Source organism: Molossus molossus, unplaced genomic scaffold, assembly GCF_014108415.1.
Source record: "Molossus molossus isolate mMolMol1 unplaced genomic scaffold, mMolMol1.p scaffold_m16_p_15, whole genome shotgun sequence".
Classification (NCBI taxonomy): Eukaryota; Metazoa; Chordata; class Mammalia; order Chiroptera; family Molossidae; genus Molossus; species Molossus molossus.
The window spans coordinates 61,752,647-61,766,022 of NW_023425350.1; the positions used below are offsets into that span (position 1 = coordinate 61,752,647).

Consider the following 13,376-nt stretch of genomic DNA (forward strand, 5'->3'; position numbering starts at 1 on the left):
TTTCCGAATATATTATACTACTTATAAAGCTAACAGGGAGGTTAGTAGTTAAGAATTCTATATGTCAAGAACATTCTGCTGCTTCTCCTTATAGTCTATCCTTTGTTTTTTTTCAAGACTCAGAAAATTCTGAAAAATTCTCCACAATGAAAGTTCAAATTCTAGCTTCCACATCAATTATATACCAATTCTGTGGCTTGGGCATCAAATTTATTTCTGAGCTTTATTTCCCACCCCAATATTGTGACAATAAGACAACCAATCTTTTCAAACAAGGTTTTCTTTAAAAAAAAGTTTTTGTCTTTATTGATTTTTAGAGAGAGAAGAAGGGAGAGGGAGGGAGAAATAGAAACATCGAAAAGAGAGAATTTCGATTGGCTCCCTCCTGCATACCCCTCACTGGGGATTGGGCCCACAACCTGGGCATGTGCCCTGACCAGAAATCAAAATGGTGACCTCATGGTGCATGAGTCAATGCTCCACCACTGAGTCACACCAGCCGGGCTCAAACAAGGTTTTCTGATAATTAAATATTCTTGGCAAAATATAAAGACTGCACAATTTAAGCATATACAACTTTTTAAGAGAAGATTTTCGGCTACAATAGAAATTTACCTTCAATTTTCTCAATACTATAACATTGTCATATAGTTATGTAGGGCTTATTTAAGGTTTGGGTTTCTTCTGACTCCATGTTAGTGTCTATTGCCATTGTCCACAATTCCACCTTACATGATTCCCAGATTGCTTAGAGTTAGTCAACCACCTTCACACTATAGGTGTGCATTCCCTAGATGGAGTCTCAAGTCCTATGTGGTGTGATTTGCTTGTTTGTTGTTTGTTTTACTAAAACCTGACCAATCTGATATTCCCTTCACTCAGGTCCTATTAGTTGCCATGTTCATTAATGTGGGAAAACGAGCAAATACTGAGATGTTGGGGGAAAGCCCCGAAAGTCTAAAATCAGGATCAATTCCAAAGAACTGATGTGTAGCTTTATTCAAATTCATAAGAACTTTAATAGGAGAAACTTACGTACAAGGGCAAAGCGATGGCAGGCAGGGAAGAGATCCACACCCTCCCAGGAGAGGGTCTCTTGTTTTGAGGGGATTAATAGTAAAAGCATATGGTAGGTAGTCATGAAGACCACTAGAAAGAACAATGAATTCCTAATTAATAGATAATATCAGAGCAGTTATCACACTCCATACATTCATTAACCTCCTTTCTGGGGCCTGATGTTTACCTTTGGGCAACATTCTGGCTTTCAGGATAGTCGTCCAAGCCTGAGGCTGCAGAGAGTTAAAGAGTCACAGGAAGTTAAACAGAGAGTCTAGCATTTCCTAGAGGCCTTTACTGCTGGACACACATTACATCTCCGAGTTGCCCTACATAAGGAATAACCCATTTTGGTCATCTGGTTATTAGAATACAGGAAGCAAAAACTATAAAAGCAGAGTGTATTGACATTGTCCTGGGAGGCAACCCTAGACAGCTAGGGGCCAGCATTAGGTATCACACATTGTAGGGGTGATACTGAAAAGCAGTTGAGACATCATCAAGATGGTTACATAGGTTGTTTCCTCATCTCCCTCATAAGAAGACCAACTAGCAACTATCCACAAATAAAAAAAATCATTGTGAAAATTTCAAGAACCAGGAGTAAGGTTGAAGCAAACTCCTGAACCACAGAGATCAAAAAGGATCACATTTGAAGAAGAGAAATAGCTGTCCTCTTACTACTTCATCCCTCCCCCAGGCCAGCACAGTGCCACAATGAAGGGCCCTTTTGGGCCTATAGGTCTTCCCATGAGTGTAAAAAAAACCCCAAATGGACATCTGTCCTTCCCAGAATTGCAGGTGTGTCACTGAGGAAATCTGTGAAGCTTGACAACCGAGAATCAAATAGACACTAAGAAGGCAAGTGTGCTTACAGTAACTAGCTCTCAGATATTGGCAGAGTGCACTCCTCATTGCAACTGTAACACCTGAGTGGAAATCTTAGCCAGTGTCTCTGCCCATCTGCACAGCCGAGTTTGTGGTCCAGCTGACAAGAGAGCTCAGTGGATGGTTTGGCCCAGTTCACATCACCAGCCATCATGCTTTGTGAAATATGGAGCTCATTCTATGCCTCTACCAGTGCACAAAACCAAATTTGAATCCCAATATATAGCCATTAGTCCAGCTCAACCAGAAAGTTTCACCAGAGAATCCAGGTAGCTGTGAGGCATCTTTCACACATGATTGCAGGAGCTATGAGGAGAGAGGCCCTGCTCATCTCAGAGCGGAGCTAGTGATCCTGTTCGGCCAGGGTATTTGGTAGGTAGTGCTGGTCTCCAGTAAGCAAGACATACCAGTCATGAACATATTCTACAGCCCTGTCTGGGAAGGGAAAAAAATGTGAATCCCACCCAACAGCTTAGTATTTCTTATTGCCCACCAAACAGAAAGCTGAACCAGAGAATCCAGGCCACCCTGGAGCCCATCCAACAGCCCTGCTGAGAAGGGATCCAAACCAACAGTTCTGATTAATTGTGAAGTATAGCCTCTGGCCCCTCACAACCAGGGACCCTTAACAGTGACACCAGGAAACCTCAGAATATAGCCAACAGTTCCACCCAGCTGTGGAGCCCATCCTACAGTGTTGTCCAGAGCAGAGCTCAGCCTATAACCTTGCCTGATTGCTAAATGTAGCCTGAGGCTTCTTCCAAGCCGGGAGCCCAGTCAATAACCCAGTCTAATCATGAAACATAGCCCACAGTTTCACCTAACAAGGGAGCCTGGACAGTGACCCTACTCAACCAGAGAGCATAATCCATAGCCCCACCCAACTGAGTGATCCAGCTAGAGGCCCATATCAACCAAAAGCCAGGTCAGCAATCTTGCCCTACAGTGGAGCCAGCAACCTGTTAGATAGTCAAGCTCAGGCTGTTAAACTGCCCAACTTTGGGACATTATCTGTGTCCCTGACCTATCATAGAGCAACAGCAGCCATGTATACATACTTAAGAGCACACAGAACATTTTCTAGGCTACATCATATATTAAGCCACAGAATATTTTTCAGGAAATTAAGTAGATTTGAACACAATGGAATAAAATAAAATCAATCAGAAGAAAAGCTGGAAAATTTATAGATACATATAATTAATACATACACTGCTGAACAACTAATGCATCAAAGAATAAATTAAAATAGAAATTTTAAAAAGTCTCTTAAAACAAATAAAAATGGAATAAAAACATACAAAATGTTATAGGATGCAGCAAAAGTAATTCTCACAGGGACATTCACAGTAATAAATGTGTATATCAAAAGAAAAAGGACTTTAAAACAAACTAGCTTTATACTTCAAGAACAAACTAAGCTCAAATTTAGCGACAGAAATAAAACAATAAAGATTATGGCCCAATTAAATAAAATAGAGGATAGAAAATTATCAGAAGAAGAGAGTAACAAAACCAAGAGTTGGTTCTTTGAAGAGATAAACAAACTGATGAAACTTTAGCAAGACTAAGCAAGAAGATAGAGAAGACCCAAATAAATAAAATTATAGGCGAGAAAAGAGACAGTAACTGATACAACAGAATTAAGAAGGATCATAAGAGGCTATTAGAATAATTATATCCAACCTAGAAGAAATGGATACATTTCTAAAAACATATTACTTATTAAAACAGAATCACGGTAAAATAGAAAATCCAACCAAACTATTAAGAGTAAGGAGATTTAATATGTAATCAAAAACCAACCAATAAAGAAGAGCCTAGGATCAGATAGTTTGACAGATGAACTTTGCCAGACAATTAAAGAAGAATTAATGCCATTCCTTCAAAAAAACAAAAAGAAGAGGAGAGAACACTCCCAATCCCATATTACAAGACCTTCATTATCCTGATACCACAGGCAAGAAAAACAAACTAATGGCCCATATTCCTGATGAATATAGGTACAAAAATTCTCAACAAAATACTAGCCAACTGAATTCAACAGCCCATTAAAAGAATCATACACCATGGTCAAGTGGGATTTATCACTGAGATTCAAGGATTGCTTAATTTATACACTAATAGAATAATAAAAAAAATAATAATATATGATCATCTCAATAGATGCAAAAGAAAAGTCTGACAAATTTACATTCATTAATGATAAAATGCATAATGGATTGGGCATAGAGGATCACAGCTCAACATAATAATATGAAAAGCACACAGATAGCATCATACTCATTGGTGAATGTCTAAAACTTTTTCTCTTAGATTAGGAACAAATAAAAAGTGCCCAATGTCACCTAGCCCGAGTAATCAGGCAAGAAAAATAATGATAAGATATTGAAACTGGAAAGGAAGAAGTAAAATTGTCTCTATTTACAAAAAACATAATTTTGCATATTGAAAATCCTAAAGACTCCACCAAAAAATTGTTAAAACGAAGTTATTCAGTACAGTTGCCTTATACAAAATTAATATGAAAAAATCAGTTATGTTTCAATAAAACAACAAACTATTAGAAAGAGGAATTTTAAATATTGAATTTTATCAAAAGCAATTTTCTGTATCTCCTAAGATCCTTTTATAATGTTTTCTTCTTATTCTGGTTATATGGTCAAATAACCGATTGATTTTCAATGTTAAACCAACCTTAAAGTTTGAAGTAAACAGAATTTTACCATAATGTAGTGTTCTTTTTAAGTATTGTTATATTGAGCTTGCTATAATGGTTGCATTTGTATTTATGAAAGCAATCAATATGTAAGTTTTATTTCTTATGATCCCATTGTTTGGTTTTGGAATCATGAAATTCCAAGCATCATTGAGGACTTGGACATTTCTTTTTGTTCCCTAATGAAAAGCTGATATAAAAAGATATATTCTTTAAATGTTTGGTAGAGACCCCTTTCCAGTGAATGCAGAGACAATCTGGCCTCCAGGAAGGTGGCCAGATTCAAGGACCATGCCCTGCCCACCAGCCCTCTAAAACCCCACCTATTCTGAACCTTAAGTCTACTGCCTTTCCCAGCTCTGAGTGTCTTGTTCCACTCTCTGCTTTGTGTTCCACTCTACCACTTTCAGCACAGGGCATTTGGGACATTTTTGGGACCTGGCTGGGGTTTTCCATAATTGAAGAAAGTTCAGCTCCTGAGATGCTTTTTTGTATACAGTTCTCATTGACTCATGACCTTCTTTGATGCCTATCACTTGGAAGCACAAAGTACAGTGATTCCTAGATCTGATCGAAAGCACTGTCCTCCTTGTTAAGTGACTCAAGGGAAAACAAGAGGAAGCAGTGCCCAGAATTCAGCTGTCATCTCCCAGACACTGAATAAACTCTCCAGTGCATCAGGCCCCTTACCTTGCTTGAGAAGGCAAAGGCTTCAAGTTCTTCATCACTGTACACGCATACAGTGGGCAGAGAGCAGAGCTTGGCAACCACTCTGACACTGCCTGTTTCTGTGATGCTGAGGATACTCTCCTTCCTGTGCATTATAGAGAAGATTAAAATTTCCAGAGTTTGTCTGCTTTGAAAGATGCTTATTGAACATTCTGAACCATGGACATGTGCAGCTGACACCTTAAAGGCTTTGCCTGCTTAGTGCTTGGACTGTCTGGGAGTGAAAACCCAGAGAAAGTCACTCCATAGCTGAGTCATTTACCATAGCCACTGGAATGAGTGACATTTGAAGATGTGGCTGTAGACTTTACCCAGGGAGCGTGGACCCTGCTGGATATACCCCAGAGAAAGCTGTGCAGAGATGTGATGCTGGAGAACATCAGTCACCTGGTCTCCCTGGGGCATTGGATCTGCAAATCAGAAGTGACTTTCCAACTGGAGCAAGAAGAGCTGTGGAGTGAAGGAGCTGGACTTCTCCAAGGCCAGACTGCAGGCTGGAAAAGTGCCATTAAAAAGCAAAAAATGATAGTCACATACCATATCAGAAAAGACACATTTATAATCATGTCACTGCAGAAATTTCACACTTCAGAGGATCCCTATGAATATAATGGTTTGGGAGATTTCACTCATAGCTCTACAGTGACTCAGTATTTCTTAGCTCACATGGAAAGGAAGCCCTGTGTCAGCAAAAATCCAGTAATGACCAGTCATACCTTAATTGACATAAGCAAATTTACACGAGAGTAAATCGCATGAGTGTCATCTCTGTGGAAAAACCTTTAGTAATTGCTCTAGTCTTAGAAGAGACAACGCACACTGGAGAGAAACCGTATGAATGCTACATCTGTGAGAACGCCTTTATCCAAAGTTCTGACCTTAGAAAACACAGTCTCACTCACACTGGAGAGAAACCATGTGAATGCCATCTCTGTGGGAAAGCCTTCAGTGAGTCATCTAACCTCAGACAGCACTAAATGACACACACTGGAGAACAACTGTATGAATGTTATCATTGTGGGAAAGCCTTCCGTAAATACTTTGCCCTTAGACAACATGAAGGAACTCTTAATGGAGAAAAAATCATGAATGCCTTCAGTAAATACTCTGACCTGAGATGACATGGTATTAAACGTGTAATGAATGTAGAAGAAACCTCAGTCAGCTTGAACATTTGAACACATCGAGGACCCACAAATTGAGGAAACACACTGTAATTGATGTGAAAGATCCCGAAGTCTCCTTTCCCATCTGGCATGTGCGGATGAAAGAGAATCCATTTGTATCGGATCTCTGTGGCAAAACCTTCAGTCAGTGGTCTGACCATAGGTGACATAGGAGAATTCACACTGGAAGTATAAGGAATGCAGAAGTCTTCAGCAACAGCTCTCAACTTTGTACTAGAGAATGCACACAGGGAGAGCCCCTCAGTCTGTAATCACTGTGGGAATGCTTTCATTTTTAATTCATGGTAAACAATGTGAACAAACCCCACTAGGGAGAACCCCTAGGTCTGTAATGGCCATGAACAGATATTCAGCCAAACTCCAAGAAAACTCTGATGGAATAACCTCTAAAATAGGATGTATGTGGCTAAAATCTCTTGAGGAATACCAATAATATGTCCTTGGGAAATGATTTGGTGAAAACTTATGCTAAGTCCCTTATTCAGAGAGGAATGCTGAGGCTCGTGTGAGGAGTCAGACTGTACAAAATGCTCAGTGTCATGAAAGAAGGACAGTGTTCAATGACAACTCTTTTATAGTCAGCTCCTCACACTGAAGAGACAAGACAACAGTCCTAAACTCAAAGTGGAGAGACTTTAGCTGCATTGAATAGCAGAAAACTCAGTCTAGCAAAAGTTAAACCCTCTAAGAGAGCCACTTCACAAACTATTCAGTAGACGATTCAGAGCTTTGAGAAAAATAACTATCCATGGGGAAAATGTGGCACATAAGTGCAAGAGAGAGTGATATGGGAATATCAAATGCAGAATTTTGTAAGAAATTTGTTTAGACGTTTTCAATAAATTATTGATTGTAAATATTAAATAATAAACCCTGTTGCTCACTATATAGATTTTGTAGAATTCATTGATTGATGTGGATCTAGAGTTTTCTGTGTATAAGATTTTAATTACAAATTCAGTTACTTTAATAGACATGTAAATGTTCAGAATTTCTTCTTCTTCTTTTTAATCCTCACCTGAGGATATTTTTCTATTGATTTTTAGATAGAGTGGAAGGTGGGGAGGCAGGGAAGGGGAAAGGGGGAGAGAGAGGGAGAGAGAGAGAGAGAGAGAGAGAGAGAGAGAGAGAGAGATCCATGTGAGAAAGACACATCCACTGGTTGCCTCTCACATGACCCCAATAGGGGCTAGAGATAGAACCTGAAACCCAGGTACATGCCCCTGACTGAGAATCAAACCCATGACACTTTGGCCCATGGGGCAACACTTTAACTGTAGAGCCATACCAAATAGAGCAATAATTTATATCTGTTCTTGTGTTAGTTTTCCTTAGTTGTGCCTTTCTAAGTTTACAACTTTATTAAATCTAAAAAGAGTCAAAATATGAGACAAAAACTAATAGAATGGCAAAAAGATATGTACAAATCCACAATTATAGTTAAATACTTCAACACTCTCTTTTCAATAACTGGTAGAATTAAGAAAGCAAAATATCCATGAAAGTGTAGTTGATTTGAGCAATAATATCAATTAATTTGATCTAATTTATATTTATGAAATATTCCATCCAACATCAATAAATAAAAATTTTCAAGCTCACATGGAACTTTCACCAAAATAGACCACATTCTAGACCATAAAAATACCTTAAATAGATTCAAAAGAATAGAAATAATACAAAATATATCCTCAGACCATAATGAAATTAAACTAGATATGATAATAAGAAGCTAACTGGAAATTTTCAAATTTATTAAAGATTAAACAACATACTTCTGAATGACAAATAAGCCAAAAAATAAGTATCAACTTAAATTTAAAACAAAGTTTAAATAAAATAATATGAAAGTAAAACATCCAAATTTGTAGAATACAACAAATTCTGTGCTCAGGGAGAAATGAATACACTAAATGTGTATATTAGATGCAATTATCTATTTTATACAATAATTGCAAGAAAATATTAGCAGAGATGACACCTTCTAATTTATTCTGAAGCCATAATTACTCTAAAACATAAATCAGATAAAGACAATATAAGAAAGTAAAACTATGGACCACTATCTCTGATGAACACAAATGTAAATACTTCCAGCATGATATTAGTTAACCAAATCCAGCAGTATATAAAAAGAATTGTATATCACAACCATGTGGGACTTATTCCATGTATATAGACTGGTTCAACTATTGAAAATCAATCAATTATAATTTACATTTAACAAGTTAAAAAAGAAAATTCAAGTTTATACCACTTTGATGTAGATTTGACAAAATCCAACACACTTTATAATTTAAACTATCAGCAAACTTGATAAAGAACATCTAAAATATGTGCAGTTAATACCATACTTAATGGTGATAAACTGAAGTCTTTTCCACTGAGACTGGGAATAATCAGAGGGAAGAATATACACCCTTTCACCACTACTACTTCATTCCTTATAGAAATTTCAAACTAGTGTAATAAGATAAGACAAATGTTTCTACATTTGTTCGGAAGAAATAAAAACCTCCTTTGTTGGCAGAATACCTAATTATCTATGTAAAAACAAACAAACAAAAAACTATCCTGGAATTTATAAGTGATTATAGCAAAGTTGCAGCATACAAGGTTAATTTAAAACTCTTAATTGCTTTCTTAGATACCAGCAATAAACAATTACATTGTAAAATTAAAAAAAAAAATTATACCATTTTAATAACAACAATTCCACAGAGAAATACTTAGATGTAAATCAAACTAAGAATGTACAGAATGTAATGCAGAAAACTGCAAAACACTAAGATAAAAAATCAAAGAAAATCTAGATAAATAAAGACATTTTACATGTTTGTGGATTAGAAGACTCAACATTAAGGCATTGTTTTTCTAAATTTGATTTATAGGTTAAACACAATCCCAATAAAAAGTCTAGTGAGGGGCACCTGCAGCTAATGGCTTTAACACCCCTACTCTTCAGTTTACTCCAACCACAGTGGTGGTTTACAAAGTCCACCAGAGAGGCCCTGAACAGCAAAAATATGAAGCCATTGTTGAATGCCTTCATCCAGTTACCTGGCAGTGAATTGGAAAAAAAGAAAAGGTACCCTTGACCAAATTTTCAGAGGTGTTCTAGAAGAAAAAATAAATGTTTGTGGATTAGAAGACTCAACATTAAGGCATCGTTTTTCTTAACATTTTAGTGTACTTCTAACCCAAGGTGCTTTCCTGCTCATTGGTATTAAAAACATTTAAGCTATACATCATGTGAAAACATTTTAGCTATTATGTTTGATTGAGGGAATGACTGAAGGTATTTGTACCACATCTACACCTTTTGTATTGTTGGGAAATGTTTTAGATTGTCTTCCTTTGGACCAGTGTGACCCAATATTTAATTTTGTGGAAAAAAAATATTGCTATTTGGAGCTCAAGTACATTCTATTGTGCTGGAAAAAATTATTTACCATGCACGTGCATTGATCTCTCAAGATTATCAAAATCCCAGAATACAATCTTCTGTAGACAAATTCAACTGTTTTTGGCCAGGCTTTTTCCTTTATCTGAGAAATCAGGTCTTAACTAGCAGAGTCAGATTAATCTGGAAAATGTCACTGTTTTCAATACCAATGAGCAGGAAAGCACGTTGGGTTAGAAGTACACTAAAGATAGAGAATAAGTAATGGATGTAGAAGAAGGTGAAAAGAGAGATGATGAAGCTCCGTTAACTTGCTCTATTTCAATTGATGACAACCTATATTGAAAATTCTGGTCAGTTCAGCATTACTGCAAGAATCCTGTGCAATGCCATGAGAATATTTCATGGAAAACTTTCCCCTGGTATCCAGAGGAAATTCTAGCTGTTTTCAAGAGTTATAAATTGGATGATACTCAGTCCTCAAGAAACAAGTTGGAATAATTAAAAACAGGAGGAGACCATGTATATTTTGCAAGATTTTTAACACATGAAAAAATGATGGATTTATAATTGTGAGACTAACTTTCAATGACACATCTTATATCAATACCTCATTTTATTTCAGTATTTTAAGGGACAGGTAAAATTCAAAAGTTCAATTATATTTTAAATAATGAGCAATCACTCTGGATTGAAGACTTTAACATCAGTTTATTGAGTACTATCTAAAAACTCATCTGGTGGAGAAAGATTTTCAAAGATAGAGCATATATTAAACACTGAAGAAAACTGGAACTCATGGGAAAATAAAGGCTGCCCAAGTTTTGTGAAAGAAAAAAACAAGAGTAGTATACAAGGGAACACTACCAGAGGACTTCCTAGGGGAAGAACGCAAGAAAAAGATTCTGATGGGACATGAGGAGTTAGCAAGGCTTTGGAACCTCTGCCCTGGTAACATAGAAGCCTGTAAATCAGAGACACAGGTATACATGCCAACTTTGGAGAAATTCTTTGAAGAAGCCACTGAATAGAAAGACCTCAAAAACATGGTTCAAAATTAACATAAGACTGTGAACCATTCAAATTATGGTTGGAGAGCCTTGAGCCTATCAGCATGGAGAAGTTCTCATTTCTTCTAGCCTACCAACCAGCAGTTTTACATTTTGCTGGAATATCTTTAAAACATGGTGATAAAACTAGCCAAAGAATTGCCACCTTCTTCTGAAGAAGTAAGAACGAAGATGAGGAAGATAACGATGTTTGACTGAAGAAAAATAAAAGTCCTGATGTTCAGCAAGACAAACTTGTAACAGGAATAAACAGAGAGAGTTGCCAAAAATTGGGTGAACAGTAGAAGATTCAAACTCCCTACTTGGAAATGAAAGACTCAGAGATTGAGCAGATTAAGTGTAGCAGTAAAGACATGAAGATGTGATCTAGGCAGCTACTAGTTGCCTGGCAAGATCAAGAGGGAGTGCATGAAACACCTGACAATTTAGTTACAATGCACTGAATAAGTTTTAATAGATAAGTGGTTGTCAGAGATTCAGCAGAGGTTAGAGTTGGCAGGTTAAATACTGAAGCACAGAGAACATTGTATAATGATGAAACTTTACTGTACGATACCATAATGATGAATATAAGACATTAAACATTTGTCAAAACCTACAGAACTATACGGCATGAAGAATAAACCTTTGTATATATACAAATTGAAAAAGAAATTAAAAGTCTGAGGATCTCAAATGTAAAGCAGAATGTGACAGTTGATTCTAAATATGTTACAAAAGGCCCTGGCTGGGCAGCTCAGTTGGTTATAGTGTCATCCAGATAAGCCAAGGTTATGGATTCAATCCCCAGTCAGGGTACATACAAGAATCAACCAGTGAATGTATAAATAAGTTGAACAAGAAATAAACATCTCTCTCTCTCTCTCTCTCTCTCTCTCTCTCTTCTCTCTCTCTCTCCCCACTTTCCTCTCTCACTAAAATTAATAAATAAAAAATTTAAAATATGTTAGACATGTATGAAATATCATTAAAGTGTGATAGGAGTAAGGTACTGACCTAATTAACTTTGGAAATGAGTGACCTCTAAGACTAAAAGCACATGGAAATATTCATAAACAATGTACTCCAGTTAAAAAAAATTATTTTCCATGGGGCATAAACTAACAATTCTGAAACCATGAAACATGCATAATGGAATTGGAAAATTAAGAACATAGATGCCAGATAGAGGCAGCCAGGTTGCTCCCTGTTGGAGTGGGAGTGTATAGATAGGTGAGGAGGCTAGGGTTATCCTTTGGTAATAGAGTTGGAGATAGTAGCATAAACTCATAACTAGCTTCATATGGATACATATTGTTACATATATAAATTTTGATAGATATTTTAATTTACATAAATTAATATATACACACCATATATTTGTGAGCTGACAAGGTCTATAAACAACACCCCAGTAATAATGAGTACACCTAGCATCTAGATCTTGGTTTCTAATATTATTATCCATTGAAAGTATAGTCTTTTTGGAAAAATGACTGATTCTAGGGCTAAGGCAGGAAATACATAAGATAAATCTAAAGCATTTTGTAGTAGAAATGCTTCAGAAAGTAGGGGAGTGCTCCAAAGAAAACCCCCCACTTGAACCTTAATAGGGGTATGTCAAGCGAATACAAAAGCCAACTGGAAGTTTTCCCCATGGCCAAAGTTAGAAAAATTTGAGAAACAAAATAAATTAAATAGTATTGAATTATGCCTCAAAGTACAAAATAAATATGTATGAGTCCATACTGGTATAAATAAATAATCAGATACATAAATAAATAAGAAATAAGAGACTAATCTGAGAAGAATTACAAATAATATATGTAAGTACTCTACTCTCAAGGAAGGGAAACATAATTCCCCACTCCTTAAGGCATGCATCATGACTTCCTTCCAAAGATCACAGTATAGGGGAGAAAAAATGGTGGCGGGGTGAATGGAAGCTACATAGTCGATTTCCCAGGACCAAACTGGAATTACAACTAAAATAAAGACAAATCCTCGAAAAAAAACCAAAAACATAAAAGCAGCAGAAAAGGACCATATAACCAGGGACACTGGTAGGATCTGCAGAGGTGTGAGAAGATGGCAGGCTGGGAACCCATGGACAGCAGTGCCTTAGCAGTGAGCAGTGCCCTCGGGGTTAAAATTCCAAGACTGCTCCATAGCACAGAGGGCCAGAACAGAGCAATAGGTTGGCAACAGCCACTCACCTTGGGCTCCAGCAGAGAGAGGGTGCTCTGGACTGGAACTCTGTGGGGACACCCAGAATTTGGAGGGCGCTCAGAGCTTTTGCTGAGTCTCAGCCACAAAGGTCGGTGGCCAGCTTGCTCCTTCCC

At 37.1% G+C, this 13,376-nt stretch overlaps 1 pseudogene; it reads left to right on the forward strand.

The window, feature by feature from the left end:
- The first annotated feature begins 9,521 nt into the window (after nt 1-9,521).
- Nucleotides 9,522-11,498, forward strand: LOC118630563 (annotated as a pseudogene).
- Nucleotides 11,499-13,376: the final 1,878 nt, after the last annotated feature.